At 41.0% G+C, this 23,316-nt stretch overlaps 1 long non-coding RNA gene across 1 annotated transcript in view; it reads right to left on the bottom strand.

The window, feature by feature from the left end:
- Positions 1-23,316, bottom strand: part of LOC111926686 (uncharacterized) — a 306,644-nt gene that overhangs the window by 193,577 nt on the left and 89,751 nt on the right. The window contains exon 7 of the long non-coding RNA XR_002863124.2: positions 7,811-7,963. This is a non-coding gene — a long non-coding RNA (uncharacterized LOC111926686). The remainder of the gene's footprint in view (positions 1-7,810; positions 7,964-23,316) is intronic.

The following is a 23,316-nucleotide window of genomic DNA, read 5'->3' as shown; positions in this document are numbered from 1 at the left end:
TTTAAGATTATGGCCCTTGAGGTTTCTAAGCACTGTGGGATTTCACAGCATAGTTCTCCATGAGCAGCACAGACAAGCACATCCAGAAGGGGCTTGGGGAAAACAGGAAACTAGGCAGGCACAGATGTTTTTTTTGTTTCACAGAGCAGACAAAACTTTTCAGAATCATCCTCTTTAACACAAAGGGAAATTTTGAGGTAGAGATGCGAGAAAAGCACACAGCTAATGAAGCAACAAGAAATCTCCAGCAAATTATTTCTTAATCTCACTGTATTAAAAAAACTTCTAATGAGCACAAGTGTCTATTTCCAACAAAATCCATCTCCACCCACCTGGTAATAGGAAATTTTGAAGCAGAATTTGCCCAAGTTAGTTTAAAAACATTGTAGAACAAGTGGAAAGCAAACTGCAATCTCAGTTTGATAGCAAAAATCAGAAAACATAGTTTTAGGTATATTGCTGCTAATTATCTTTGGCCTTTAGAACATATTACTCAGTAACCCATGGCTTTTAACTAAGGCTTTTAAAAGTTAATGTTAAAAGTGATATTAACATTAGATCACATTAGGATCTTGCTACAAGTTTCTCCAATAAATCTTAATTTTACTGATGTCAGCAGGGGTAACTGGATTTATACTAGTACAGTTGTGGTAATAATCCACTCACTGGCTCTGAGGGTTTAGGTTTGGTTTAAACAGTAGAGTATTAATATTATCATTAGTCACCACAAGAGAATAAGCTGACATAAGTGTCTTCAAAGAGTGAATACACACAGAAATAACTGGGTGCTGTATCAGGAGGAATCACTTTAACAATTTTTTTTTAAATAAAAAACAGAATTTGATAATTTATTCACCTCTATTCTACACATCCTATACAACAAAACTTCATCTCAGAGCTGTGATACAGAATCCACTGCATTTATTCCTTCAATGCTTACCACCCACCTTCACATCTGTCTTATGCTTGATCAGAAGGACTAAGCAGTAATGATGCCTTAAGTTTTAACTTCCATGTTTTCCAGATTCTGTACTGCATTGGTGTATAACTCTGAACTTCATATGAAGTGTTAGCAAGTTCTCATCACAGTGTAGCTAGACAAAATAATCCTTTTCCAGCCTGAGAACCAAGGACACAGCTACAGCTTCAGGCCCAAGAAGTATAAACAACAGCAAATTGGGGAGAGCAGTCTGGGAGGATGGGACTTCATAACCTGAAGCTGTAATTGAAAAATTAACCCAAATATGTAAATGGACCAAAACTTTCAAAAATGTGAAAACATTTGGTCCATTGTTCATCTTGTGTGTAGCCTCAGCCAGGCTCTTGTACTGCCCAAGGTGTATCCTGTGAAGGCCTTTTTAATAAATACCTGCTTTATTCCCTTAACACTGTCTAGCCTCTGCTCTAGGTAGTCTCTCAAGGCATCAGTATCAAGGAAAGAATGACCCATTTAGAGTCACATTCCTCTGAATTCTAATGCCCTGTTGAATGTACACACACGTCACATCTCTCAGTTGAAGCTGCAAATGGTTTTCATGCTTATGCTGCTCTCAGAACAGCAAGAAGGATTCTTGCTACAGTTATGATGAATGCATTCATTTTTTCACTTCAACAATATTTTTTTTTTAAATATCTGTTTTGCCCTTTCAGTATTCCACAGGAATTTAAAACTAGTAAAGCCATGCTTAGAATAAATAGCTTGAATTTTCTACTTAGATTTAATTTCTGCTTGTTTCATAGGATGAGTTAATTTGCAATAAAACTTTAACCACTGCTGATCCTGGATTCCAGCATCCATAGCTCCCTACAGAATTTTATTGCCCCTAATATAATAAAATGTAGTTTAACCTTCACTACTAATTTCAGAATTAACTACTACAAACCTGCCTAAACGGCCTTTTTTATCCCATGCACATTATCTGCTCATCATTCACCTGAACCTGCCTTCTTTCCACGGCTTAAAGTTCAGTAAGGGGTTCAACAGAAGATTTAGAGTTGCAAAGGGTTTCTAAGCACAGAAAAGCTTCTAGAGGAAGGATATCTAAAATATTACTGCAGGAGAAGTCTTCCAAATCTCACACCTCTACAATGCAAAATGATCACAAATTTTTGCTAATTAGGGATAAGGTGAACTGTGCAGATTAAGTGTAATCTTGGTAATAAACAGGTTATAGTAACACAACAAATGATGCTATGAACTAAACCTCTGTAAGAGATAGAAAATACCCAACTTCTGGCACTGATGGCCCTTAAGAAAGAGATACTCACTAATTTAAAAATAGGCCACTGGAAAGCCAGGTAGACAGAGCAGCAAAACTTTTCATGCCCTTCTATGCATTTCCTTTTGGCAGCACCAAAACCAAATAATCCAGCAGTATTCTCCTTGTTTGGATAGGCACATGAAAAGGAAAATGCTGTATTGAAAAGGAAATATTGCAATATGACAGCAAATTTATTTGCTTGCAGCATTAAAGAATCAAAAAATGAATTAAAAGCAGGAAAACATTTTTGGTCTCCAAACCTGCCTCAGTCAGACTTTAAAATCCCATTAATTCACACTTCCTACTTCCAGTGCCCTGTTGCATGGAATGCCACAGGCACTGAAATGGGTGCAGAGATGAATAAACCCAGTATAATCTCAGTCTAAATCTTGGGCCAGCTATTCAGCAATGAAAGAATTAGATATTCTTCAAACCCATCAGTTTTAGGGATCCACTATGCCTATTATTGCAGGATCTGTGCTGTAGCAAGACTACATTACAAAGCTGGAGTAGGGATTAAATGACACAAATCTTAACACAGAAGAATAAACCTTAAACCTCACACTTCTCATTTCAAGTCCCAGAGTTGAGTTCAGAGAATCACTGAGTGTATGAGAAATGAAGTTGGACTGGTGGGCAATTCCACCACCACCCAATATTTTTCATTCCACAGACATGCCAGACACCTCCTTTTGGAGGATGTGGCTGGGTTGTGCCAGCAGCTCACGCTGAAGGCTTGAGCTGACCCCCACAGGAAGAAGGTTGCTTTGACACGAGACATCTTCTCTGACCTCAGTTTTGCCTGCGTTTCCCACCATAAAACATTTCAAGCCTGCCTTGACTCCCTAAAGCACATCTGTCTCCCACTCCTAATCTGGATAACACCCTCAAGTTGTCTGAACAACCCTCTACCGACACCCTTTTGTTTTGCCCTTCCCTTATTCTGCTCACTAAAGCTGGCTTTTGGCATATTAAAGCTTAATTTGTTTAAGAACAAACAGTTGGGGGCCTGCATCTCACAGCCGAGAGTGACAGATCACACGAGGAAACCAAAGACTTCAGGGGCAGAAGATTTGGCAGGTTTGTGTCTCAGCGGAGATGCAGAGCTCATTGTCATGTTTCCAAAAGGCATTACACAGGGCTCCAAGGTGGGGCTGTTTACCAATACCGTGATCTCTCCCCAGATGCAGTTGCTACTGCAGCTAATTAAGAGAACAATTAAGACTAAGGCAATCAGTCAAGTACACAGATTCTAGTCATTTTCTCCACTCTCTGATGCTGCGCTGGCTCCCAGAGGGCTAAACCTTATTCACTCATTCAGAAAATGACAGGAAGAAGCTATTAAATATCTGAAAACCATAAAAATGCAATCATACTGTTCCTGAGCTAAGCCACTCACCAGAGACCAATGCCAGGCAACTTAAGAAACTTGCTGGCCCCCAGAATTCACATACTTACAAATAAGAAAATTAATCAAAAGCAGTTCAGATCAAAATTTAATTAAAAAGAAAAGGATTGCAGAAGACTTCCTGAGATTTCTCTGTTTTATGTTTATGACTGATCAATATTACGTGTTATCAGCTCAGTGTATGACAAATTCCACTGGGCATCTTTAAAGAGGAAGTAACAGATTAAATATTGAGCTAAACAATTTAATCTCTGCTTTAAAAGGTTTTCAGATACTTGTAAAGGTAAATCCTATTAGAGTATAAATGTCTCCATGTGCTAGTGCTGTAGTCTCGTCACAGAGGAATTTGTAAACACCAGGAGACAGGCCCTCATTAAATATAAATTTCCTTCTTTTGTAGAGCTATTGATGAAAAAAGAGAAAGCATTTATGTCTTCAACAGAGGTGTGGGGGGGGGGAGGGTCTTAGGAGAGAGATGTAAATGTATCTATAGATGTAAGTAAATATTTATCACACTTCTAGAACAGTCAATGCCAACTGGCTCCCTAAATCCATTTAAACACAACTGAGAGCACTGATCCTTCACACCTCAACAGTGATGGTGGAAAAGACTCATCTTCTGGAAATAAAGACACAGTCAACTGTGCCAAGCACAGAGAGCTACACGTGATAAAGAAGCAAATTAAGGGAAAGGCTAAATCCAAGACATACTGCATGCCTCTTATATGCAGACACTATATATTACATTCACATGCAGGCATGCAATAAATATGGTATGTCATGCACACAAAGGTCAGACTAACAATTTAGATGTTAAAACCATGCAACATCAAGAAAAATGCACAATGCATGTGCCCTCTCAGCTGCAGGGCAGAACTTTGGAAGGTGCACAAGGCCTTCAGAAGTACTGCAGCACCCACCCTCTCTTCACTGGGGAATACCCTGTCCCACTGACCAACATCTGTTCTGCAACATCTGCACATGTGTATCTTCACTGGGACTTGGAGCACACACACAGCCACGGGAGGCATTGTTCCAACCCTTCCTGCAGTCCAGAACCTGGTAACCCTCAACACAGAATTCAGTCCAGAACCTGTGCTTGCCTACCTGCATTCCCCTGCCCCAAGGACCAAACCCATCTCTAATAAATCAGTGTCAATCAGTAAATGACCAGCAGGAACACACTTTACTCAAGTGTTTTACCACCTAGGCCCACCCCACCACATGACTGGTGGAGCACCAGGCCAAGCCAGTCTGCTGCATCCATTCACCCAGAGCCCTACAGGCTGCTTTTCTGTTTCTGAGACAGTGGCTTTCTTCATTTTGCATTTGGGAATTGGTCTATTTTTTTTTCTAAATTTTATGTGAAAAGGGATTAAAGTAATTAGAGGTTTCACACGGTCCCTTCTCCTATCCGCCCTCGCCCCCACAACCATTAATCAGCTCTATTCAGTTTCAACCCAAGACAGATAAAGAGGGAGAGAAGAAATATTTTGAACATTTGTTGTGGAAGGCTGGGTGACTTAAGAAGAAGAAATACAAAACAGATACAAACAAGTCTATTGTATATAATGTTGCTGTGACAAATAAGGACATTAATAAAATGGGACAATTTTTCTATCAGATGAGAACAAAATGACAGTAATAAGGAATTTAGCAATTTCTCAGTCAAAACTAAATAAACTCCCAAGAGCTAAATTTCAAAAACCAATGTGTTTTAAGTTACAGGAAACTTCTTTAGTACAAAAGTCCCAGTTAATAATATATAGTTACTACAGATTTCTGTAAATAAAGTCATTAATTTCAAAATAATGTCTTCGTTTCAGAACAAGCCTATATATAAAAGTGTTAAACTTGGTCCTTCCAATTCCTACTCTCCTGACATTTGCCTATATGGAAAAAGAAATAAAATTTTGTCATGAAGATGGTGACCAGGATGGTCAATCTTTCCCAACCCTGATTTGAGGGATGCCAAATGAACTTCAAAGGAAGTGGTAAAAGATGAAAGGGAGACTCTCACCTCGGTGGTCCTGCCCCAGGACACCAACTCTAACAGCCAAAGAAGGAATGGAAAAGTTATGGGAGAGGACACAAAGGGACAAAAGCTCCCCACTGGCAAGTTTTAAATAACAGCTAGCACTTCAGAAAACCCCATCAAAACAATCTGGTGTAGGCTAGGAGAACCTGTCCAGGAAATGCCTGCTCACAGATATCTCCTGCTGCCCGAGACAAGCAGCTGCACCAGGTGGAACTGAACTATGGCCTTGTCTGATTATGTTTTATATAATTGATTTTGGGAAGAATATCACCATTAAGCATTTGCCTTCTAACACCTGTTTAATCTTAGTTTCCTTAACACCTTAACATCAGGATCCAGATGTTTGGGGGCCATAGTTACATATTTCCATGAGCGGTGGAAAAGGGAAAAGATCCATGGCTTTGCATGATTATGTCTCAGTACAAAACAAGAAGTGCACAGAAAAACAAAGGGGTTTTTCCACCCTGCATTGGATGGAATCATCACAGCATTTGACTAGCATTTGACATAGTTTTAGTATCAATGGCTCCACAACCAATCTTTTTCAAGATTAACATTGGGTCTGAATTGGGATTTTTACCTTAATGTACTCTAGCAGTAAACGTGCATTACCTGCCCTTCACCAGCACACTTAAGTAACCACTGGACAAATAAGCAGAGGTATAGATGTGAAAATAGAGCTTCAGAGGATTCTCATGCCAGTAAGAGTCAAGAAGAAGCAGATACTGTACAGGTTCATCATCTTTTTCAGTTTGCCTCTCTCTGAACCATCTTGTTTCTGGTTTTTGCCAAAGTGTCTCTCACTCACAAGACACTGAGAAGCTTTACAACGCAAACAACAAGGTGCAACTTAACCAGTACATTTAGAAAGGCAAGTTTTCCATGTGCTGCTTCTGCAAAGAGAGCAGAAAGCATCATGAATGTGTTCAGTACAGCATTTGAGGACATACCAGGGCTAATCTGCCTGGAATCCCAAGAATAAAGGGGAGTTTGCCCTTTAAATGAAAACCATCTCATCTCCTTTGTTGTTTTAAAAGTGTTTGTTAAAAAGCCAGTTCCTTGATATAGTCTCATATTGTGCTATTGATTATTATGTGGAACCTCCCACTCCCTTCCAGCTGAAATTTTGCAGAAGTTATGCTTTATAATCAATAGCATGCTCCACACTGAATGGACTTGCCAGTGCAGCAGCTCTCCTCCAACACCCCCAAGGACAGCTGCAAAAAATGAGCAGGCTACCTCCCGGAGCTATCTAAGGACCAGATCCAAACTTCATTGAATTCTATGGAAAAATTCCCACTGACTTCAATAGGCTTTGGATCAACCCCCTGCAGAGGAACACTTTTTAAAATAAACATTAGGGGGAAAAAAATCATTAGCACTGTAAAGCTTTTCATATTATCTCCTGGATACATTTTAAAGCAAGAGGGTGGGAATGTGCTCTTTTCTCCTTATTAATGTGTAACTCCCCTTAATGTCAGGAAGAAGTCATTCAATTGTGAGATTGCAAAAGGGGAAAAAGAAATATGTCCTGACTTCTACAAAATCAACCTCTGTCTAGAACTAGATTTCATTAAGAAGTTTTAAAAAATAAGAGTTAGCCACACAAAATTTCAAAAATCCCTTTAGAAAAAAATAATTTAGAAGCCCCTAGATTTGTAAAGCACTTTTACAGCAAGTATAATCTTGAAACCGTCTAAAATAAAAAGAAGAAAAGGAAAAAAGTTAGAATAAATTACATTCCACATGAGCTTTTGATGAAAACCTAATATTACGCAGGCTTAAATATTATTAGAAGAAACATTGCATTTGTTTCCTGTTCTTTGTACATATCACGCTTAGCAGTGTAGGAATAATTCCCGAGGTTTTGCCTCTCCAAATGTATTTCTACCTGGGACCTGTTCAGGCTGAGCTCACAGGCGCGTACATACACCACACTTCTCCAAAGTGTGCAACCAGAGTCATTCCAAAATGCAAAGTTTCCTCCTGCTCTCAGAGGAACGACACCCAGGGCTGAGTCTGAAACCAGTAAGTTCTGACAGACCAGTAAGCTCTGAAACCAGTGAAGTCTGATAATTTCTAGGATCAGGATCTGAAATTTACCATCCATCTTTGCTAGTTCCTGGACAGTTCCTTCACAGCAAGACAGAGGATCTCCTGTTGGCAATCCCTCTACAAAAGTCTCATTCTGCTCAAGAGCTGCAGATGCATTTGCTGGGCTCAGTCATCCTTTTAACCTCAGCTTTTAAGTTGCCCCTGCAGACAGAAAAAAAAAAAAAGCTCGAGATTGGTCATGAGTGTTGACTCCAGTTTGAAGAGGTCACCCACAAAGGAGTGACACTGTCAGGACCATGGGGTGGATGGGCTCCAAGGCAGATTTGGCTCAAGGTCCTGCTGGTTGCAGGCATGAACTAACAAACTGCTTTATCTGAAGGAAGCTCCATGCTGTGAGAAGCTTCTGCAGAGGCAATGTCCTCCGACTCTCCCTTTCATTCAAATATCCCCATGATCTAACATTGCAGATTTAACTACAGCTACATGAATATGAAAGAAAGTTTTAAAATGCATAGGCTCAGGATGACCAGAAACCAAATTTTTCTAAGCAAAAATGAATAAATAAGAAAATATTTCTGGGTGTAGAATGAAAGTGTCATATTGCACCAAAAGTATTTTAAATATATATATATTCTTTAAGAATGAAAAATGTTATTAAAAGAAAGGGAAGTTTCCTTTAGAGCAATATTAAAACATTTTCTTTACACTTTCCTGAGATTTTGTTCTTTTACTCAGCCCAAACTAACATTTGAATTTCAACCAGACTTGCAAATAATTTCAATAACCACAAAACTGAATTTCCGTTTCTCTTTTGGGATAGCTGAGAATAATCTTGACTGAAAAATAAAATAATTCTAACTGGAACACCAAGAAAGAATAAGTCATGCTCAGGACTGAAGTCACTGCATGGGACATTTCAAATGCCTGTGCAAGTCTGCATTTGAACACACGCCGTTTTGGTTCCAGGAATTCAGACAGAATCCTTTCAGCTCTCTAGTTTCCAACAAATTTGTGACAAACATAGCATATTTAAGGATAGGACTATTTCTTTTACTATAATTACTTAATGACACTAGTGAAATGATCAAAGAAGTTCCAGAAGCTGAAAATTCATTCCATTGCAGACATAAAAATAATTGGGCTAAAGAGTCATGTTTTAGCACTTTCTTCTCAGTTATGCCCTAGAGATTCGCTCACAGCCCACAACAATTTCAAACCCATACTTCTGGGGAATAGTACAATATAACCATAAAATTACACTTGAGATAAGATTTAATTGTCATTCTCACCTTTCCAACACCTTTCAAGAAGCAATCCTTAAAAGCCTCACAAGAAAGAATATTGCAATTAAAATTATAGCATGCAACAATGATATTAAAAGAAAGACAAACTGCTTTATAGGTTTTACAGGAGCTTAAGTTCAACAGCTTTATTCAAAGATACTACAAATGATCCTGTCTGATGGATTTTAGATATTCACTTTGGGCCCAAGGATGTTAGAGCTAAATAAAACAAATTGACATTACACTCTAAGACATCTTTTCGTTTGCTTGAGCCATGAGGCTGGAGAAAGCCAGTGGAACTGCAGCAGGTGAACTATCACAGAGGAAGAATTATGTTCTCCTGTGGTTTCATTTCAGTGCTGTTGGAGCCACAACAAAAGCAAATGCTACTGTGGAGCAGCACTACTCTGCAATACTAACTCCCACCTTCTCTCTTTATTCCTTCTCTTGCTTCCCTCTCTACTCCATGTTCACTAGTCTATCAGCAGTACAACAGATAAAAAGAGACTGAACCACTCTGGACTGCAAGATGAGGCTCACCATCAGCTAACTTGGCCTTACAGTCTTACCCATGGCAATAGTTGTCACACCTGAAAAATGTGACTTCTTTGTAACTTGGATCTGGAGCAGAGCCTAACCAATTTGTGCTTGGGAGATTTCAGGCACAAAGGGAGAAAGCCTGGGAGGACAGCCAGTTCCATGAGGCTGCCAGGATCTTGGGAGGGTCAAAACCTTTTGCTGTAGCTGCCATTTTGGTCTCCTATGCTCTCAGGGGATGTATAAATCATTCTCCAACCACGCATGCAGTAGGCAAGACACACCTCAGCAGAAGGGAATGGGAAGCACAGCCTGTCACGTATCCTGCAGCCCACACTACTTCCCCAGCAGATAAAAATGCTGGGGTCAGCTGGGCCTTGCAGGCAAAGGGGAGGTGTGCCCTGTGGACACACAGGTACCTGGAAAACCGAAATTATTCTAATTGCTCCAGCAAGAAGCTCTAATTTATGTCCTAGGAAGGGTAGTACTTCTTAGGTGGGGAGTTTTCTTGTGGCAGTTCACAGCCTGAAGCACCAGACAAGATGAAAGAAAAAACTCAGAAGTTGCTGGTGAATCTCTTAAAACAAGTATCTTCAGGTTTCCTGAACCAAAGGCTAAATGGCAACCTTCAGTCAACTAACCTGGAAATTAACAGGGGGCAGGGGGAGAGATAGGAATGGTCTAATCTTATTTTTTAACCAAAGATGCAATCTCTTCATAAATATTCCCAGAAATGCTCTCAAATAGAAAGGCTGAGCCTTCACTAATGAGTATGTATGGAAGGGAAGAGTTCTACTTGCTGTCTAGACCTTGAGCAGAGCTATTCAAATTAGATGAAAACCTAAGAAAATATGGATTTAATTTTATACTCCAAATGAATTCATTGAGGTCTATCAAACCAAGTCTTCTTCCTCTCTTTCCAGGGCAAAGGAAAACCAAACCAAAATTATTACCATTTTTTAAATGCTTGCAAATAGAAACTTTCCTTTTATTCCTTCTTAAGCCCAAATCCAACTAGTAGTACTGCTTTTAAAACTACAAAAAAGGTAAGACTATTGCATTCAGAAGTAAAATCACTGCAAAGAATATTTTACATTAAAACTAAACACCACATCCTCCTGAAGCAGCACGAATGCCTTCAAGGGAAGATGGAAAATGTAAATCACTGGAAACCCTGAATACCCAATAAATCACTGGCAAGCTGGCCTGGATTTCAGCGCTGAACAGAAGGAAAGCAAAAGAGTTCCAGAGTCCAGCAAAGATGGAAAGAAAGCGTTCATTGTATTGGGTATGTTACACGATCCGTATCGGACCTTTGTGCACCATGCTGGGGCAAAGAATTTACACGGATGCAAGGAAGTGGGAGGTGTTAAGAAGGGAACGGCACTAGAGTTTATACAAGTGTTACCAATGTTAGAATAATGTTTATCAGCTTACAGTATTTGACTTAGCATAGCTCAAGGGAGAAGGGAGAGATAACAACAGTCCAAAACACGTTCCTTTACCTGAAAAGCCGGAAGGAGGTCTAAATTCTCCATTTGAAAGGGAGCCCAATTAACTTTATCTTGTATATCTGAGCTCCTGCTGGGGAGACAAGTTCACTGGGGGTTATAATAATAATAACCCATGTGCAAACACTTTGACTACTGCATATGCTGAAACATCAGAGGAGGAATATAGTATTGTGGAGGTTTATTGCATCAACTCCTTTTCAGCACTGTTCTTTGGAAGATGCTTGAAGTCAGGCACACACTTAACTACTTTTATGATAGGAAACTAAGCAGTTCCCATACACATCAAAAGACTTGGCTAATCCAGCTGTACTACTTTTCTGAAATCAACAGGACTGTGTTGATTTATATCAGCCCAAGAGCTGACTGTCCTCAGTTCATTCCTCTGTGCCAGCTCAGAGCAGGAACACAACAGAAAAAAAATATTCAGCTTCTCTGCAGATGACCTGGTCAGCAACAAACCCTATTATGATGCTGAGGGAAAGAAGAAACACTTCACTAGTTCCAGAAATTAGCTGCTTGGAGTGGACACACAAAAGAATGAATGAAACTTGGATTCAGCTACCTCCTTTGCAACAGCCTTCATACACAGCTCAGTCATCTGCCATGCACCACAGGCATGAAGCTAGGTTTCATCCACACACACTTGCACATTGAACAATATTTCTATGCAAAACAAAACAGGCTGTGACATTTCAATCTGGCATGAGAAATTGGATGTGGTAAGAGCCTAAAAAACTGCACATAACCTCAAGAGGACAGAATCTTCCAGTACTACAGCAAAGGATCATCAAATAAAGCTTGTGGAAGCAGAATTCAAAACATACCAAAGGAGGTCTAACACCTTTCTTACATGAAGAGCCACCTGGAGAACTCCTTAGCAAAGGATGGTGGGACTACATTATGTTTTCAGTGGTTCAAGATGAAAACTCCTTGTGTACATACCACACATTGATCAGGAAATCCTCTGACTGGAAAGTACTAGAGAATTAGGAGAGTATTCATAAGGACATATTAATCTTAACACGTACTTAATCTTCTCCAAGCATCCATTTACAGCTATCAACAGAAACAGGACACTGGATTTGCTGAACCTTTCGTCTGAAGAAGTATAGTTGTTTTTATTTGGTTGGTATGTCCATGGAGATTCTTATCATTACTTAGTTTATCTTTAAATATGAAAATACAGGGACAGAAAGCTGAAAACTGGAGAAAGATAATAGATGGTGAACAATACCCAATGAAAAGGATCAGAGGATATTAACATTTAACAAGGAGTCATCACACAGACCCACAGCGTCATTTAGGTTGGAAAAGACCTCTGAGCTCATCAAGTCCAACCTCTGATCACCACCTTGTCAACTAGACCATGGCACTATCACATACAGTCATTTCTTGAGCACCTCCAGGGACAGTGTTTCCATTAATTCCCTGGGCAGCCCATTCCGATGTTTAAAAACCCTTTCTTGTGAAGAAACTTCTCCTGGTGTCCAGCTTCAACCCCACCTAGAAGCAGCTTGAGACTATGTCCTCTCATCCTGTCACTGGCTGCCTGGCTACAACCTCCTTTCAGGGAGCTATAGAGAGTGATAAAGTCACCCCTGGGACACCTTTTCCCCAGACTAAACACTCCCAGCTTCCTTAGGCATTCCTTCACCAGCTTTCTTGCCCTTCTCTGGACTCATCCCAGCACTTCCTGAACTGGGGGGCCCAGAACTGGACACAGCACTTGAGGTGTGGCCTCTCCAGTGCTGAGTGCAGGGAACGAATTCCCTGCCCAGGAACACCATTCCTGATCCAGGCCAGGTGCCTCTGGCCTTGCTGGGCACACCTGGCTCATGTTCAGTCTGCTGCCATCCAACACCCCCAGCTCCTGTTCCGCTGGGGCCCTCTCCAGCCACTCTGCCCCAGCCTGTGGTGCTGAGGGGGTTGTTGAGGCCAGAGTGCAGGACCTGGCACCTGGCACTGCTGAACCTCACAACTGGCCTAAGGCATGGATCCAGCCTGTCCAGGTCCCTCTGCAGAGCCTTCCTGCCCTCCAGCACGTCAGCACTCCCACCAAACTGGGTGTCATCCGCAGATTTACTGCAGCTGCTCTCAATCCCTTCATCCAGATCATTGATAAAAGATATTAAACAGGACTGGGCCCAATACTGAGCCCTGGGGAACATCTCCAGTAACCACATTATAGGTAAACAATTTAATAGGAAAGATAGTCGAGGTCCCAGAAGTAATTTTAATGTTTGCTACACACTGCTGAAATTAACAGGAATCGCAAATACTTTACAATGACTTTTGGACCTGAGCCTATTTTCATCATTGAAAATTAGCACCAAGGAATCAGAATTTAGGTCTTTGGTCATCAGAGCTGCTGCAGAGAGGTGTAGGAGATGCTGAATAAATAAAATGAAAAAAATAAATGAAAGACAAAACAAGAATTATTATACAATGCATGCACTCCAAATCATCCACTCTCATTTAAAAGCACTATTCCACAAAAACAATTCCTCACCTTTGGGTTAAACCATCTATGGAGAAAGTGATACAGTAGGACTAAACATCTCTATGCCAAATAGGTCATTTGTAAGGCCCACAAAATTTCAGAAACAAAGTTTAGAAGTTTCATTTTCAGACAGATAATCTTTGGATTATGTATGTGAAAACGTGGTGTAATATCTACTGGACTGGTAAATTCATCCTTGCTGTAAATCTTTGAATCTAGGAATATTTTCCACCCTGCTACAGACATAGCTTTATGTCCAGAAAACAAATCTGGCAGAGGTGCACTTGCCAACAGATCTTAAAAAGTTCCAGTTCTTTGATTAAACACATCTATTTCTGCAGAGTTCAGTAAATGCGTGAATGGAGCATGTGACAAGCTGTTGGCAGTGTATTTATTTCTACAACACTCTGTAAATCTTGTCTAGGCTGCCTGTATCCTCTCATTTTCTTGTCTCTATTACTGTTCTTCAGAGCTGTAAGTCTGTGCCCTTCTTGGGAGCTGAGATGTTTGGGGTCTGCTGCCCTTAACTTCTAAGTGAGATGTGCAATGATTCCTCCAGAATGCACTGGTTCTGATGTCATATTACTTAAATATTTTTCGGTGCTCAAACAGAAACTTGGAAGGAGTACCCCTGCCATGTAGATCTCTCAGAAAGTATTGACACTGCTAGAAAGGAGGACAGGAGGGGAGTGGAGGTGAAGTAAATCTCTAAACTCAAAAATGTCTGAGGACAGTCAAGGGTGTAGATGAATTTTTCTAGAGAGTCACTTTTCACTGTCATATGAATTTTCTGACAAGAAGATACACCATTAATGAAAAATGCCACAGTGCCATTATGATCTGACTTCGAAACAAATAAAACAGCAAATTAGGCAAGACAGCTTAAATGTGAAAAATTGCCCTCTGGCCCTGAAATTCCAGGTTTATTTCCCGCAGGAAGAGGCAAAGCCACCAACAAAGGAGCAAAAATTTTCCTTTAAGGTTACATGGACAATGGGACCTACAGAACAATGTATGTCAGCTGCTCATGGTATAAGAAGAAAGTTACGATTTGACAGCCCAATTTAAAATCAAGGAAGAACAAAAATTCATTTGTACAAAGTTTAGCACATTTCACAGTAGCAGAGAGCTGAACGAAGAAGGTTCAAATACTTTGGATAAATCACAGAAACAGACAGAAAAAAACAGGGTAAAATAGGACCAGTAAAAAAGTGATGTTAGAGTTTTAACTGCTCAAACCCAGGAAGCATGTGGCTAAACAGCAGTTTTCCAGAAACACGTTTAGGGGTTACTGGATCAGAGTCAACATGGCTCTGCTGGTGAGAAAAGAGAAAGCATAATGCTAGAGGAGATAAACAGGGTCTGCAGCCTGCAAAATACACAGAACAACCCCCCTGCTCTCTGCAGTGTCAGTAGTGGGTCACAGGAGCACTGCATCCTCTTCAAGAGCGGATGGAGCTGAGCAGCAATGGGATGAAGTTTCTTGGAGGTTCAAGACACGTCTGTTAAAGGTAAGGAAACACCACAAAGTACCATAAAGAACTGCCACAAAAGAAAGAGCAGCTACATAACCTCCATCACTGATTGCCCCTCAGAATGGGTTTTGCAAACACGCCACAGGAAAGCACCCAACCATTCTACCCAGATTGCTTTAACTCTACACACACAGAAGGGACATCATCCAGCCCAATTTTAAATGGATTCTGTACTCCATGGAATTGGAGAAGAGACACCTGGAAATGAGTCAAGGGGAGAACTGCTTTCTCTCCAACATTATTCACACTTCCCCCTCTTTTAGGTCATCCTTACCTTCATATTCAGAGCACCTTTTGTGTTGGAAAAGATCACTGCATGAGCACTGATCATTTTCAGTGCTCAATTTGGCTTGGCACACCTGTAGAATAGGTACACACATTTAGACCTGAATGCTTACAGCATTCTGGGGCTGCATCCCATATGCTCTATCAGCACAATCCTGAGACCTTTTCTTTACTCAGGATTGATCTAGCTTTGTTCTGGCTTGGCTTCACAGGTACACATGAGCACCTCTGCCTTGTGCTGCATCGTTCTCCATCCCCGTGCTTCCTCCCTTGGAATTCCACTGGCATCATCACCAGCCTGGCACCAGGCTGCTACCAACACCTCTCTGCTCTAGGAGCTCTCCTTTTCATAGCTGAGGCAGATACACTATTAAAAAGGATCTCTGCTGCCCTCTTTCACCACTTTTAGTCCAGTTGAATACAGCAGAGAGAGAGAGAGAGAAGCCAGCACTTCGGGGAGCAGAGAGAGGCAGTAATAACAATAGAGAGACATCAGGCACTCAAATGGAGATGGCTAGAGAGGATCAAGCAAAGAACTTAAGGGGTTTATCCCTCCTGGAGAAATAAACTTGAACTGAAAACAAGCTCAGACCAAGATTTCATCTATTCTACTGATCTGGATCATAGTGAAAATCTTACTGAACTCAAACTGAAGCAAAGCCAGCTTCAGCCACAGCTAGACCAACCCCAAAAATGAGCAAGAACAATTATTGTTTAATTTTCTTTATATTTTTTCAGTAATGTGTAAGGTGAATGCTAGAGATTATACTAGAACTAGAATCTCAGCTGGAAAACAGAGAAGTCAGGAGAATGGTCATTTTCATTGCCAAATAAAAGGAAAAGAAAAAAAGTAATGGCCACCACAGCCTAGTGTGACACTGATTTCAGTAAATAACTCACCGACATTATTGTGCCTGGGCTTAAGCTAAGACCCTTCCTAGGACAACCTTAGCATCAATTAACAGGAGTGACAAGCACTCACATGAAGGAACTTTTCACAGTCATTCTTATACCTGCACTGTCAGCATAGAACAATTAACAGAAATATGAGGGAAAATATTAGGATTACCCCACCCAAAGCCTACAAAGACTTGTTCAGCACTAAGTGACTGGACAAAAAAATGCCAATAAGCTCAAGAAAATAAGATTGTGACAAACTCACAACACATCCGTGTCTGAGGGACTGCAGGTAGTTTTGATTGTCCCACCTGGAAGAGTCCAACAGAATGGGGAAGGAGCAAAGAAGGAAAACCAGCTCCTGACCACAGCAGGAGACACACAGAGTAGGAAGGCAGTAATCTTCAGGGTAGAAAATAGCTATCTAAAGGAGACATAGAAAATTTAAAATCATGAAAGGGATGCAGGAGGCAAATATGTGAGACACCATTTTTCACAACAGAGCTCCAAAACACCCAAATAACATTAGGCAGGTCAAAATCCTAGCAAAAGGAGTAAAATTTCAACATCTCTCTAACTAAATTGAGGATGGTAATGAAAAAGGAGGCTATGAGGACAAGAGCGTGGTTTGGGAAGAAAAAGAGCAGCTTCTTCAAGAACAGTCTGTTAGTTTCAACATGACAGAATGGAGACTATAAGGTCAAATTGTCTCTTACACTGAGTTTTTGAGTACTGCAGAGAACACACAGGTGAGAAAGAAACAAAAATTTTAAAAATCAATCATTTTTCCCTTCTGCAGGGACCGCCCTAACTACTCCTCAATTTTCCTAGCCTCAACTCCAGCATTTGGGTATAGTCAAAACCCCTCTGTATACACCATATCCTGTTGGTTCTGCTACAGGCTGAGACAAGAAGCAACACTCTGATTCCACAGCAAATTTTTTGATGGGCATCTCCAGCAGTTTCAGTAGGCAGCACAAAATGGACTAAGCAGACCAGAGAATTCAGATCCAGTAACGTAACCAAGTCACCTTTGTTCTTTCTGTCACTAGCTCCAAGCACAAAACATCAGTTGGACTCAGCTGCTGGTTTTAATTTAAAACATATATAGATTTTGCTGAATATTATCAAGCGGAGTTTTGAAAAGGGAGATGAAAAAACACCTTCTACTAGTCACATGTTAAAAGTTGGGGTTTTTTTCTCTTAGAATAGGTCTGAAACATTGTCAGCTCCAGTGCCTAATCTGCTCTGTTGGGCTAGGGGAGGTTATCAGACAGACCTCAAGAAAGTACAGTAACTCCTAGAGGTACTCTAACATTGTGTGTAACTAAATATGATTTACCACTACAGACAGTGTACCACAATGCATGAGCATAGCAGATGCAATCCAACAGCGCTTTTAGCATAAAGAATGTTTTTTTTTCAAATGCCTAAAGGTCTCAAGACAAGCTAAAACACACCATCAGTCTAGCTGAACTACAGATTTGTGTTCCTTCTGGCATGGAATAGATGTTCTGATCTAGTGCCCTGAGTAAAGGCAAGGCAGCTCTGCTTCTGCTGGGCAGTGATGCCAGGTCACTGCCTCCCCACCCCGGCAGGAACCAGGCACGGTGGCTCAGAGCCAGCTTTGTGCCCCCCAAGGACTTCCCTGAAAATGAGGCACACTGCTGCAGTCTGTAACCCCGACAATCTGCAGCCTAAAGTTTGAGCAAGAGGGAGCTTGGCTGGGGCAGGAAGGCAGAAGGACGTGATCATCTCAACTAGGAAAATCGAACATACCCGGCAAGAAATAACAACGCTGCGGTGCAGCCTTCAAGACAGATTTTTCAAGGGAGGAGAAGGAAAACAGCCATGAATCAGTAGGAGAAATATGACTTTAAAGCCCTAACAAAGGGGAACAGATGGGAGCATAGCAAAGTGCTCACAAACTTGAACTGGAATAGCTGTCTCTTAATAAAACCTCTCCAAATATGAAAGCTCCTCAGACATCTGCAATTAAATCCCCTATTAATCCCGACTATATTTTAAAGGCAGTTGAGCCAGGCTACTAATAATGCTATCGACAGACTGAAAACTATACCAGGAGGACAGAGATGGTGAAACAGAAATGAGAAGAGCCAAAATACAAACTTAAAACCCAGGATGATGGGGCTGGTTTTTCCACCTCTGTCTCCACATAATTAAGATCCTCCTGCAGGTTTTTATCTCTAAGTGCTGGAGGGGGTTAGGACTTCAGTATTTCTGACTCACCCTGATTTCTTACATGCTCACAGGAATGAAGATAGAGAAAATATCACCACTTCTGTATTATGGAAACCTTGCAATTAATAATTGAGAATCTTTTTATCTCTCTCTCCCTTTTTCTTTCAGAACTAGAGTGCTCTCTTCAGCTTGTTAAGCTTAGTTCACTCCCACTGATAATTCACTAGAGATCATAATTTATGGACAATTGAAGCTGCAGAAACATCTCTTAGAAGGAATAGAGCAGATCCATAGCAACAATTCTTCAGGGGAATATTAATCCCCAGCTTTATGTAGTGCTAAGTGTACAATAGTAATCAGAACTTGAGTAGAAGCTGCTAATCATTGAGGGAAAAGGCTGTATAAAGAATTCATAATGGAATTAGCCTGCGGCAAACAAAGAAAGACAAAATTAAATCAGCCATCAAATTGCACCAAGGAATTTTAATTTACAGGTTAATGTAGGATTATGTAACTAATCACAGCTAACATTTTCAATGAACAACCAATAAAATTCTGCTCTTTTTTTTATTCCTGCTAATGGTATTCCAATAACACACTTTTATCACCATATAATGCGTTAAGAATGATTTTCAAAAATTCTAAAAATCTTCCAAAAAGCATTATGACTGAGCAATCAATGCAAAATGCTGGCTTTAAGTTAATTAGCATAAATATACATCTAGATGATCTACTGTTTGTTTCAATCCAATACAATAAAGTTCCTTGGAGTCTGCATGGGACAGATTTACATAACCAAATGTGCATAACTGTAGCCTTAAAATATATGCATGACTTCCAAAGAGGGAGATACAGCAATACAGAAAGCCTCCAAATTAAATAAGTCAAACAACTTTTGAGTACTAAAGTGCATCAGCTAATTCTAAATAAAACCCTTATTATAGTTTTTTTCTATCAATACAGCATATATATCCTATGACATACGCACAAAGGATTGCTCTAACAGAGTTTGTGCTGTTTATAATATGAACATCATAAAAAGGAATAAGGTTTCTGGGATAAAAAGTTGATTTGCTTCCCCTAGAGAAAGGAAGGAGGACCTTGCATTTGACCCAGTTATATTTTGATATTGGCCAACGCAAGGAGATTTTTTTTTAAAAAGACAGAAAGAAAGGAAAAACCTCTCTGTTCAAAAACATGTATTAAAAAACCACTAGTTACTGTATGCTAATACATAGAAAAGACTGGCATAACTCTTTACACGTTTTTAAAGGGAAACACCGAAATTATACCGTATGCTTCAAAACACATCAGCTTAATCAAAAAGATCTTTTTTGTAACATATGGCAGCATGAAAATTTTTTATAAATGGAGTAAAAAGCACTTTCATAAGCTTTACTTCACTTAAGAGGAATGCTGGGAAGAAAGGCAACAGCATTCTTCCTGCATATGTTTTTCTTGTTCTGAACAATGTGGGAAAACCTCATTTTACTTTAATCTAGCAGTTCATTTTATGGAAGCAGCAACATTCTGCCCATTTATTAGCACAGAGGGTTTAGGATTGTGGGTTGTTTTTTTTCCCCCCTTCCTTTTATAAAGTCTAATTTTAAGATGCACACTTCCAAAAAACATTATGGTGTCAATTGCACTACCCTTCAGCAATCCTGTAATAACTTTATTCAACCATTTCTAATTATAATTATATTTTCAATTCCTTTTAGCTATAGAAACTCTTTATCAATCAGAGCACAAGACAGAAAATTACTTTATTACAGCTACAGCTCGTTAGTCTGAGTGCTCTTAATGAAGCAGCCTCATAATCAGATGAAAATCATGCTGAAGAAAACTTGCATCATTAGTCTGGGCCTTAATTACCAAGAAATATAGTCACTAACAATGATACTCCATTTCATGATACGGTGCATGCACCTTCTACAGTACTTGCAATTAATAATTCCGCAGACTGCTACAGAATCTTTCTATTTATTCATAACAATGGAGGGGAAAAAATTCTAAATTTAATTGAGCGGCTCCAAATGCACTCTCTCACTCTCTCCTGCTCAGATTAAAATGTCAAAAGGCTAATATTCTATCTTACAATAATTCATCATTTTAATTACATATTTTATGTGTGTGGAATGTCTTTTTTATTTTTTCTCCTCTTGATCATTTAGGGCGACATTTTGGGGGGACATGTGTACGAAAAAAAATCTCTCCTTGTACGTTGGTGGACCACACCACACGGAGTTGCAATAAAGAGAAGAGAAAAGCATTTATTTTCATTGCCAGTGAACGAGGATAAGCTTCAGACATAAGCACAAGATATTCATTTAAATTAATGATGTCCTTCATCCAGTACACTCATCAGTGAGGCTGGAAAGATTCCTGAGCGAGGAATATGTTGATCCCTAAAATCCTTTATGAATATGATCCATCGTAGGGTTCGTAACTATTATACACAAGCCTTTTCTAATCCACCCCATTTTCTGTATTCTTTCACACCAAACACTTTTCTGAAGCCTCCAGTAATCTTCCTGCACACGAGAGCATCAGGAAACGCCACGGGTCCCCTTCGCCCAGCTAATGAACCCTCTAAAAGACCCCATCACAATCCTCGACACCGAACACCTGGAGGATATTTCACTCTGATTTGCAGCATGGAAAATGATTCCACAGACATCAGCGGGAACGTTCACACCTCACACTAGTGTCCCTGAGACTTGTACCTGCTTCCAGCTTTCTCCCTCCTGCGCCTCGTCACCGCTGAAGCCCGGCAGGCTCCCGAGGGCGATAAGGAACACCGTTCTCCAGCGGATTAACTGAGGTGGGGAGCAGGTCCTGCAGCTCTGCTGGCTGCAAAGCTTTGGAAACTGGGGATTCCACTCCACATCAAAAATATCTGACATTATGATTTTTGCAAAGTGCCTGGTTCTTGGCTGCTCACTGCTGAGTAAGTCACATTAGAACAGAAGAGATTGCTCTGGAGTTAAGTTACCGAGCCTGTGATTAATCTCAAGGGCATAAGCTAAATAACTCCCTTGTACCATTGAATTTTCTAGCACTCACACGGTGCTGTGCTTTCATGCAAGCACTTCAAACAACAACTAGCCATTAGACAGGCTAGATGAACTTGCTGTAAATATATTCAGCATATTCTGCTTCCCGCACAGCGCTGCACAAGGCACCCTCGCTGTCGCCTCTGCTAAATGATTTGCTGCATCTTCCCATGATCTTTGACAAATCATTGGCATCTTCTGAAGCCTTCTATGTCCCCTCCCAACACAGAAAATGAGCTCTCTTCTCCTGAAACAGAAAGCCAGAAGCTCCCTGCTCTGTTTTTGCTGCCTCTCATATGTGGCACAGTTGAGAGCGAGTAAGCAAAAGAATGAAAAATGAAAATCAGCTTAAGGTACTGTAAAACAAATCTGTAAGTAGATGGAATGAATAAATAAATAAAATAAAGAAAAAGGCTTTCTGCCCAGTCTCTCCTGCAACTTTTATTTTCCTACCCTCCCACCACACCTCAGTATTTTTTATTTTAGGAGAACTTCTTTTACGTAGTTACTTCAAGAATTTGCATCTGGCACCAGCAGCCGACAGAGACAGGAGACTGACAAGATGGACTGTTGTGGCAATTCCTATGTTCCTACTACATTCCTAAGCTGTGCTTTTTGGCACTGAATATGGCAAAAATAAAAGACAGCATATTTAGAAACGTGACAACTGGAAAAAATATTCTTAAACCTTAGTGCTTTCTAAAATTGCAGAATAAAATTAATTTATGGTATGACTATAGCTGGCCAAAAACCAGGGGCTCACAGTAAACCAAATGGGGTAAAAAACTGGCTCTGAAAGCGATTCTGAGGTTTTGGCTCTGTCCAACAAGTACACTTATAAACTTATTGTATAACTTACTGGCAAGAGAGCAGCATCAGACTGACCTCCACTTGCATCACAGAAATTACACATTCATTGTCTTTGAGGGGAAAAAGTTGTTATGGTACCATATTAATATCCTTTGCGGGTTGGGTCATGAATCAGCATTGGCAGCCACCTCCGAAGCCGTCTGCCTGCCAGCCTTCCCAGCTGGGAAACTGGTAACGCAGGAGAGATGTATACATAAGGGAAGTGATGGTTTCCCAATTCCGAATTGATTTGTACATGAATCCGCTCAAGTTTAAAGCGCCACAACGTGCCAAAAACCGGGTCCAACGAATAATACAGGATGCTGAGCGCTCCCTGCGTGGGCTCGTAGCGAACGTCAGCGAGGATGGGTTTGTGCACCCCCAGCCCACGCAGGGCAGCCCTGCAGTCCCACGGCCTCGGGCTGGAGCACTCCCCGCACCGCCCCCACGGAGGGTGACTCTTCCACGGCGGAAAAAGTTTGGTCTGGCCAAAACCGGGAATTTTATTTTTTTTTTTTTCCCCCGCTAGATTTTTTAAAATTTTATTTTATCCTCCTCCTCCTCCTTTTCCTGCGCCGTGCCCATGCGGAGGGGCCGCAGGGGGAGGAGGGGGCGGTGTCGCGGGGCGCTCCGGCCGCGGGGCAGCCCCGCTGCGCTCCCCCCGTGCCTGGGGGCCCGGCGCCCTCTGCCGGCCGCCCGCCGCAGCCGCCCGGAGCGGGGGTCACGGGTTCGAGCCCCGGCTCCGCCACGCCCCGAGGCACCACCGCTGTCACGCAGCCGGCCCTGCGGTGGTGCCCACGGTGCGAGCCTAACCGGGGCTTCCCGAATTATTGATAAGCACGAGGAATAACCCACCGCGCCGTCACTCAGGGTACAGCTCTCAACCCCCAGCTAAA

The sequence above is a fragment of the Cyanistes caeruleus genome, chromosome 2, assembly GCF_971803275.1.
Source record: "Cyanistes caeruleus chromosome 2, bCyaCae1.hap1.1, whole genome shotgun sequence".
Taxonomy (NCBI): Eukaryota; Metazoa; Chordata; class Aves; order Passeriformes; family Paridae; genus Cyanistes; species Cyanistes caeruleus.
This window is presented reverse-complemented; position numbering and strand designations above follow the sequence as displayed.